Genomic DNA, 9689 nt, shown 5'->3' on the forward strand with positions numbered 1-9689 from the left:
ATACAAGAGAAAAGCTACAACCAATGGATACATAAGTTTGTTCGCCTGCGCCACCCGGTTCTGGTCCTCAGTCAATCTGGAAAGATGACCTTCAGAGAATAGACTGGGGCTGGCCAGGAGGCTTGGCTTTTATACAATAGTCCAAAGCATGAAACAAAGGAAACTGTAATCCCTTCATCCATAGGCTAAAGGGCTGGTCATTTACAGTACATGAGGGGTCATAGGTCGGTTTGAATAAGTGGGCGATGCCTGGTCCAGGTGCACTTGCAGATGTCCTCCACTGGGTTCCCGCCGAATATAGAGTACAGTACATAGTGTGATATTAATAATATATTCCTGGAGTGTGATACTTTCTGCAAACTGCCATCAGAATATTGCCCTTGAAATACTGTACAGCTGGATACCAAACACCACCTCCTAACCTAATTCTGTCCCCTCATATCCTGTAAAGTTGAATCCCTCTGGTGGCTGAAAATTTCTGCAAGACTACAGTGCCCCCTTCTGCTCCTGCAGTGTGAATTTGGGGATCCTCTGTGCCAAGAGTCCTAACTTACCGGCTAGTAAAGTCTGTGGCTGGATCCTGAGGCAGACTCTGCTCTCAGTGTGGCTGTTGCTCCTTCTGCAGCTCGTCCTCACTCAGCTGCTGGGGCCAGTGTGCTCTGCAGATGTTTTGGTGTCAGTATCCTGTGGATTTCTGTGCCCTGTCTCCAGCTTTGTCATAATGTGCAAAATCTACCACAACTCTGTAGCTGGTGAGCAGGATGGCTTTGCTTCTATGTCCTTTTTATCCTGATTCGGTGCAGCAGCTCTCAGGGACCCTTAGTGAGACTTTATCTGCACCACTTACTATTACACTACAGCAGGTGCTTACCGCTGTGGGTTCTTCTGAGCAACGAATTACTAATAGACTGGAGGAGCTGAGGGATGACCTTACGCATATTCACTGTGAACTATGGCTGGTGATGGCGCGTGTGGATACTCCAGCGGCCTCTGTTTCTTTAGTAGTGATTCCATGGTCCCACGTGAAGATTCAATCTGCAGTCACACAGAGTCGCTTATCCGATGAAGAGGGAGAATGGCGACGTAACATCCTCCAGTTTGCTGGCAGTCCGCGAGAGGTATTTGCTTTCCGCTCTAATATTTATTTGGAACAGTGGTTCGGTGTAACCCGCGGACGGAGGTTTTTGTCCCTAATCCGGTTTTCTTCAGCTGCCACTTGTCCCTATACGTTTATTTTTACACAGCTGTGTGTGACTGCTGATGGCCCAGTTTATCCTTCTGCCCACTCTCGAGGGACTGTCATTTGGCTGGATTACTTTGTTCCAGGGTGGACTCATCCTCCAGACTGATTTTGCTCACCTTGGGACTGGGAACCATTTCATTGGCTGCTGAGACCCTTACTGTGCTCTGTTCTGTATGCTGATTCTCGTCAGCTACTGCGTAATTTCATATTGTTTGTACATCCTTTCAAAGCTCCAGTTGTATTATACTGCTATTCTTGTGCTCATTCTAAATAATTATGTGCATACAACTAATTATTTTCCAGGAGAATTCTGCTATAATGTTTAAGGCCATTTATTTAGTGTTATTGTCACTTATATAGATATCAGTCTGTTTTCCAGCTCAGTGTATCTAAACCTATTGTATGTGTATTTCTCTGACGTCCTAGTGGATGCTGGGACTCCGTCAGGACCATGGGGATTAGCGGCTCCGCAGGAGACAGGGCACAAAAATAAAAGCTTTAGGACTAGGTGGTGTGCACTGGCTCCTCCCCCTATGACCCTCCTCCAAGCCCCAGTTAGGTTTTTGTGCCCGTCCGAGCAGGGTGCAATCTAGGTGGCTCTCCTAAAGAGCTGCTTAGAAAAAGTTATTAGGTTTTTTATTTTCAGTGAGTCCTGCTGGCAACAGGCTCACTGCAACGAGGGACTTAGGGGAGAAGAAGTGAACTCGGAGCCGCGCCGCCGACCCCCTTGCAGATGCCGAAAAGTGAAGAGGTCCAGAAACCGGCGGCAGAAGACTTTTCAGTCTTCATGAGGTAGCGCACAGCACTGCAGCTGTGCGCCATTGTTGTCAGCACACTTCACACCAGCGGTCACTGAGGGTGCAGGGCGCTGGGGGGGGGCGCCCTGGGCAGCAATGATAATACCTTGTTCTGGCTAAAAATACATCACATATAGCCCCTGGGGCTATATGGATGTATTTAACCCCTGCCAGGTCTCACAAACACCGGGAGAAGAGCCCGCCGAAATAGGGGGCGGGGCCTATCTCCTCAGCACACAGCACCATTTTCCTGCACAGCTCCGCTGCGAGGATGGCTCCCAGGACTCTCCCCTGCACTGCACTACAGAAACAGGGTAAAAAAACAGAGAGGGGGGGCACTTTTTTGGCGATATTGTTATATTAAGCTGCTATAAAGGAAACAACACTTCTGTAGGGTTGTTCCTATATATTTATAGCGCTTGGGTGTGTGCTGGCAAACTCTCCCTCTGTCTCCCCAAAGGGCTAGTGGGGTCCTGTCTTCGATAAGAGCATTCCCTGTGTGTGTGCTGTGTGTCGGTACGTGTGTGTCGACATGTATGAGGACGATGTTGGTGTGGAGGCGGAGCAATTGCCGGTAATGGTGATGTCACCCCCTAGGGAGTCGACACCGGAATGGATGGCTTTGTTTATGGAATTACGTGATAATGTCAGCACGTTACAAAAATCAGTTGACGACATGAGACGGCCGGCAAACCAGTTAGTACCTGTCCAGGCGTCTCAGACACCGTCAGGGGCTGTAAAACGCCCTTTACCTCAGTCGGTCGACCCAGACACGGACACCGAATCTAGTGTCGACGGTGAAGAAACAAACGTATTTTCCAGTAGGGCCACACGTTATATGATCACGGCAATGAAGGAGGCTTTGCATATCTCTGATACTGCAAGTACCACAAAAAGGGGTATTATGTGGGGTCTGAAAAAAATACCTGTAGTTTTTCCTGAATCAGAGGAATTGAATGAAGTGTGTGATGAAGCGTGGGTTAACCCCGATAGAAAACTGCTAATTTCAAAGAAGTTATTGGCATTATATCCTTTCCCGCCAGAGGTTAGGGCGCGCTGGGAAACACCCCCTAGGGTGGATAAGGCACTCACACGCTTATCAAAACAAGTGGCGTTACCGTCTCCTGAAACGGCCGCCCTCAAGGATCCAGCTGATAGGAGGCTGGAAACTACCCTGAAAAGTATATACACTCATACTGGTGTTATACTGCGACCAGCCATCGCCTCTGCATGGATGTGCAGTGCTGGGGTGGGTTTGGTCGGATTCCCTGACTGAAAATATTGATACCCTGGATAGGGACAGTATTTTATTGACTATAGAGCAATTAAAGGATGCTTTTCTTTATATGCGAGATGCTCAGAGGGATATTTGCACTCTGGCATCGAGAGTAAGTGCGATGTCCATATCTGCCAGAAGAAGTTTATGGACGCGACAGTGGTCAGGTGATGCGGATTCCAAACGGCATATGGAAGTATTGCCGTATAAAGGGGAGGAATTATTTGGGGTCGGTCTATCGGATTTGGTGGCCACGGCAACAGCCGGGAAATCCACCTTTTTACCTCAGGTCCCCTCCCAACAGAAAAAGACACCGTCTTTTCAGCCGCAGTCCTTTCGTTCCTATAAGAACAAGCGGGCAAAAGGACAGTCATATCTGCCCCGAGGCAAAGGAAAGGGTAAGAGAGTGCACCAAGCAGCTCCCTCCCAGGAGCAGAAGCCCTCCCCGGCTTCTGCAAAGCCCTCAGCATGACGTTGGGGCTTTACAAGCGGACTCAGGGGCGGTGGGGGGTCGACTCAAGAATTTCAGCGCACAGTGGGCTCACTCACAGGTGGACCCCTGGATCCTACAGGTAGTATCTCAGGGTTACAGGTTGGAATTCGAGAAGTCTCCCCCTCGCCGGTTCCTAAAGTCTGCTCTGCCAACGTCTCCCTCAGACAGGGCGACGGTATTGGAAGCCATTCACAAGCTGTATTCTCAGCAGGTGATAGTCAAGGTACCCCTCCTACAACAGGGAAAGGGGTATTATTCCACACTATTTGTGGTACCGAAGCCGGACGGCTCGGTAAGACCTATTCTAAATCTGAAATCTTTGAACCTGTACATACAAAAATTCAAGTTCAAGATGGAGTCACTCAGAGCAGTGATAGCGAATCTGGAAGAAGGGGACTTTATGGTGTCCCTGGACATCAAGGATGCTTCCCTGCATGTCCCAATTTGCCCTTCACATCAAGGGTACCTCAGGTTCGTGGTGCAAAACTGTCATTATCAGTTTCAGACGCTGCCGTTTGGATTGTCCACGGCACCTCGGGTCTTTACCAAGGTAATGGCCGAAATGATGTTTCTTCTGCGAAGAAAAGGCGTATTAATTATCCCTTACTTGGACGATCTCCTGATAAGGGCAAGGTCCAGAGAACAGCTGGGGGACGTAGTAACACTAACCCAAGTAGTGCTGCAACAGCACGGGTGGATTCTGAATTTTCCAAAATCTCAATTGACCCCGACGACACGTCTGCTGTTCCTGGGAATGATTCTGGACACGGTTCAGAAAAAGGTGTTTCTTCCGGAGGAGAAAGCCAGGGAGTTATCCGAACTTGTCAGGAACCTCCTAAAACCAGGAAAAGTGTCTGTGCATCAATGCACAAGAGTCCTGGGAAAAATGGTGGCTTCTTACGAAGCGATTCCATTCGGCAGATTCCACGCACGAACTTTTCAGTGGGATCTGCTGGACAAATGGTCCGGATCGCATCTGCAGATGCATCAGCGGATAACTTTGTCTCCACGGACAAGGGTGTCTCTTCTGTGGTGGTTGCAGAGTGCTCATCTGTTAGAGGGCCGCAGATTCGGCATACAGGACTGGGTCCTGGTGACCACGGATGCCAGTCTGAGAGGCTGGGGAGCGGTCACACAGGGAAGAAACTTCCAGGGAGTGTGGTCAAGCCTGGAGATGTCTCTTCACATAAATATACTGGAGCTAAGAGCGATTTACAATGCTCTAAGCCTGGCAAAAACCCTGCTTCAGGGTCAGCCGGTGTTGATCCAGTCGGACAACATCACGGCAGTCGCCCACGTAAACAGACAGGGCGGCACAAGAAGCAGGAGGGCAATGGCAGAAGCTGCAAGGATTCTTCGCTGGGCGGAAGATCATGTGATAGCACTGTCAGCAGTGTTCATTCCGGGAGTGGACAACTGGGAAGCGGACTTCCTCAGCAGACACGATCTACACCCGGGAGAGTGGGGACTTCATCCAGAAGTCTTCCACATGATTGTGAACCGTTGGGAAAAACCAAAGGTGGATATGATGGCGTCCCGCCTCAACAAAAAACTGGACAGGTATTGCGCCAGGTCAAGAGACCCTCAGGCAATAGCTGTGGACGCTCTGGTAACACCGTGGGTGTTCCAGTCAGTGTATGTGTTTCCTCCTCTGCCTCTCATACCAAAAGTACTGAGAATTATACGGCAAAGGGGAGTAAGAACGATACTCGTGGCTCCGGATTGGCCAAGAAGAACTTGGTACCCGGAACTTCAGGAGATGCTCACGGAAGATCCGTGGCCTCTACCTCTAAGACGGGACCTGCTTCAGCAGGGACCGTGTCTATTCCAAGACTTACCGCGGCTGCGTTTGACGGCATGGCGGTTGAACGCCGAATTCTAAGGGAAAAAGGCATTCCGGAAGAGGTCATCCCTACCCTGGTAAAAGCCAGGAAGGAGGTGACTGCACAACATTATCACCGCATTTGGAGAAAATATGTTGCGTGGTGTGAGGCCAGGAAGGCCCCGACGGAGGAATTTCAACTGGGTCGATTCCTACATTTCCTGCAAACAGGATTGTCTATGGGCCTCAAATTAGGGTCCATTAAGGTTCAAATTTCGGCCCTGTCGATTTTCTTCCAGAAAGAATTGGCTTCAGTTCCTGAAGTCCAGACTTTTGTAAAAGGAGTACTACATATACAGCCCCCGGTTGTGCCCCCAGTGGCTCCGTGGGATCTTAATGTAGTTTTGGATTTTCTCAAATCCCATTGGTTTGAGCCACTCAAATCGGTGGATTTGAAATATCTTACATGGAAAGTAACCATGCTACTGGCCCTGGCTTCAGCCAGGAGAGTGTCAGAATTGGCGGCTTTATCGTATAAAAGCCCATATCTGATTTTCCATTCGGACAGGGCAGAACTGCGGACGCGTCCTCAGTTTCTGCCTAAGGTGGTTTCAGCGTTTCACCTGAACCAGCCTATTGTGGTGCCTGCGGCTACTAGCGATTTAAATCTGACTCGCTGTTTATACTGTATGCACCCAACAAGCTGGGTGCTCCTGCTTCTAAGCAGACGATTGCTCGTTGGATTTGTAGCACAATTCAACTTGCACATTCTGTGGCAGGCCTGCCACAGCCTAAATCTATCAAGGCCCATTCCACAAGGAAGGTGGGCTCATCTTGGGCGGCTGCCCGAGGGGTCTCGGCATTACAACTCTGCCGAGCAGCTACGTGGTCGGGGGAGAACACGTTTGTAAAATTCTACAAATTTGATACCCTGGCTAAAGAGGACCTGGAGTTCTCTCATTCGGTGCTGCAGAGTCATCCGCACTCTCCCGCCCGTTTGGGAGCTTTGGTATAATCCCCATGGTCCTGACGGAGTCCCAGCATCCACTAGGACGTCAGAGAAAATAAGATTTTACTTACCGATAAATCTATTTCTCGTAGTCCGTAGTGGATGCTGGGCGCCCATCCCAAGTGCGGATTGTCTGCAATACTTGTACATAGTTATTGTTACAAAAAATTCGGGTTGTTATTGTTGTGAGCCGTCTGTTCAGAGGCTCCTACGTTTGTCATACTGTTAACTGGGTTCAGATCACAAGTTGTACGGTGTGATTGGTGTGGCTGGTATGAGTCTTACCCGGGATTCAAGATCCTTCCTTATTGTGTACGCTCGTCCGGGCACAGTATCCTAACTGAGGCTTGGAGGAGGGTCATAGGGGGAGGAGCCAGTGCACACCACCTAGTCCTAAAGCTTTTATTTTTGTGCCCTGTCTCCTGCGGAGCCGCTAATCCCCATGGTCCTGACGGAGTCCCAGCATCCACTACGGACTACGAGAAATAGATTTATCGGTAAGTAAAATCTTATTTTTTCACTATTTTGCAGGAGCAACTTCCCATATATAGGTTGTGGTCATTTATTTTAATGCCGCAGCCACTTCTATTTATATTATGTCTGTTCTTTACACTCGGTTATCTTGGTATTTGCATAATACTTTACTATTCTATGGTTATAACCTGCTCTATTTAGTTTATGGTCTTTTAATTACCCCTGTCATTTACAGTATATCATATGCTTATCCTGTAGCTACAGTTTTGTTGTTCTGCTGTCCTCGTGCTCATTATAGCTAAATATTTGCGTGCAACACTTTCCGAGAGAATCCTGTTCTAACTGGTGTATGGCCATTTATTTAATGTTACATCGATATTATGTCTGTTTACCAGCTCCTTGTATCTAAGAACGTGTGCACTTTGCCATTTTGTGGGAGAAGCTTGACATATTTAGTCTGTGGTCGCTTGTTTTAGTTCCACAGCCATTTATATTTGTTCTGTCTTTAAGCTCAGCTACCTCAGTATTTGCATACTACTTTACTATTCTGCGGGTATAACCTGCTCCACTTAGTTTATGGCCATTTATTTTAGCTGCCCGTCAATTATACGGTATACATATCCTGTGTTATGGGGGTGGGGGATGTTAGGCATTTAGGTGTAGTGTAGTCAAGGATGGGGTTCTTATGGGATCCAGGTATGCCTAGGTTGGGGTTAGGTTATACAGGAGGTTCTTGGGAGGTTTGCTTTGGGTGTCTATTTTATTTTCTGCATTTGTTTGGTTTGTAGGTTAGGGCATATTGGGTGGGGGGGGGAATGTGAGGCTTTTTGTTTTGATATTCTGATGGATGAGGTTTTTTATATTTTCATTTATGGTATGTCACCTATATGCCTCATTATAAATCTAGTTCTCTCATGTGTACACCCGAATGGCGCCTTCGGGTGGCAATTAAGCTATCAGTGTTTGATTTGGGGTATTCTGTATGTCATTGTTTTTAATATATCATGCTATTTTCTCTAACGTCCTTGAGGATGCTGGGACTCTGTAAGGACCATGGGGAATAGACGGGCTCCGCAGGAGATAGGGCACTTTAAGAAAGCTTTGAACTCTGGGTGTGCACTGGCTCCTCCCTCTATGCCCCTCCTCCAGACCTCAGTTTTACACTGTGCCCAGAGCAAGATGGGTGCACTGCAGAGAGCTCTCCAGACTTCTCTGCCGAGAAGCATTTTTGTTTGGATTTTTTTTTTTCTACCTTTTACTACTTTTTCACAGGGAGCACTGCTGGCAGCAGGCTCCCTGCATCGAGGGACTGAGGAGAGAGGAGCAGACCTTCTTGTCAAAGATAGGCTCTGCTTCCTCGGCTACTGGAGACCATTAGCTCCAGAGGGGGTGAACGCAGGTTCTTACTGGGCGTCCACCCCCGGAGCCGCGCCGCCGTTCTCCTCACAGAGCTAGAAGTACAGAAGACAGAAGTCGTCAGGCGGCAGAAGCCTTCAGCTTCACTGAGGTAACGCACAGCACTGCAGCTGTGCGTCATTGCTCCCATACACCTCATATACTCCGGTCACTGTAAGGGCGCAGGGGCGGGGCGCCCTAGGCAGCAATATAAACCTCTGCATGGCAAAAAGACTATATACATGTACAGGTGGGCTCTGTATATGTATATAAAAGAGCCCACGCCATATTTTACTAAGTTTGAGCGGGACAGAAGCCCGCCGCCGAGGGGGCGGGGCTTCTCCCTCAGCACTCACCAGCGCCATTTTCTCTCCACAGCACTGCTGAGAGGAAGCTCCCCCGGACTCTCCCCTGCTTACACACGGTGAAAGGGTGCTTAAAAGAGAGGGGGGGGGGCACATAATTGGCGGTTTACATATTATACAGCGCTGCTGGGGGAAAACAATTTGTGTTGGTCTCCAGGGTTATTGCGCTGGGGTGTGTGCTGGCATACTCTCTCTGTCTCTCCAAAGGGCCTTGACAGGGATACAGTCTTCAGGAAAGGGGTTCCCTGTGTGTGTGTGTGTGTGTGTGTGTGTGTGTGTGTGTGTGTGTGTGAAGTGTCGGTACGCGTGTGTCGACATGTTTGACGAGGAAGGCTCGCTTAATGTGGAGGGGGAGTGCTTGAATGTCAGGTCGCCGTCGGCAACGCAGACACCGGAATGGGTGGATATGCTGAATGTCTTGAATGCAAATGTCAATCTATTGCATAAAAGATTAGACAAGACAGAAGCTAGGGATCAGTCAGGTAGCCAGTCCATGCCTGTCCCTGGGGCGCCAGGTCCTTCGGGGTCTCAGAAGCGCACCATATCCCAGATCGATGACACAGATACCGACACAGATACTGACTAGTGTCGACTATGAAGATGCAAAATTACAGCCAAAGGTGGCTAAGGGTATACTGTACATGATTATTGCCATTAAAGAGGTTTTGCATATTACTGAGGAACCCCCTGTCCCTGACACGAGTGTACTTATGTATAAAGGGAAAAAGCCTGAGGTCACTTTTCCATCCTCATTTGAATTAAGTGACTTGTGCGAAAAGGCTTGGGAATCTCCGGATAGGAGACCACAAGTTCCC

This window comes from Pseudophryne corroboree, chromosome 2, assembly GCF_028390025.1.
Source record: "Pseudophryne corroboree isolate aPseCor3 chromosome 2, aPseCor3.hap2, whole genome shotgun sequence".
Lineage (NCBI taxonomy): Eukaryota > Metazoa > Chordata > Amphibia > Anura > Myobatrachidae > Pseudophryne > Pseudophryne corroboree.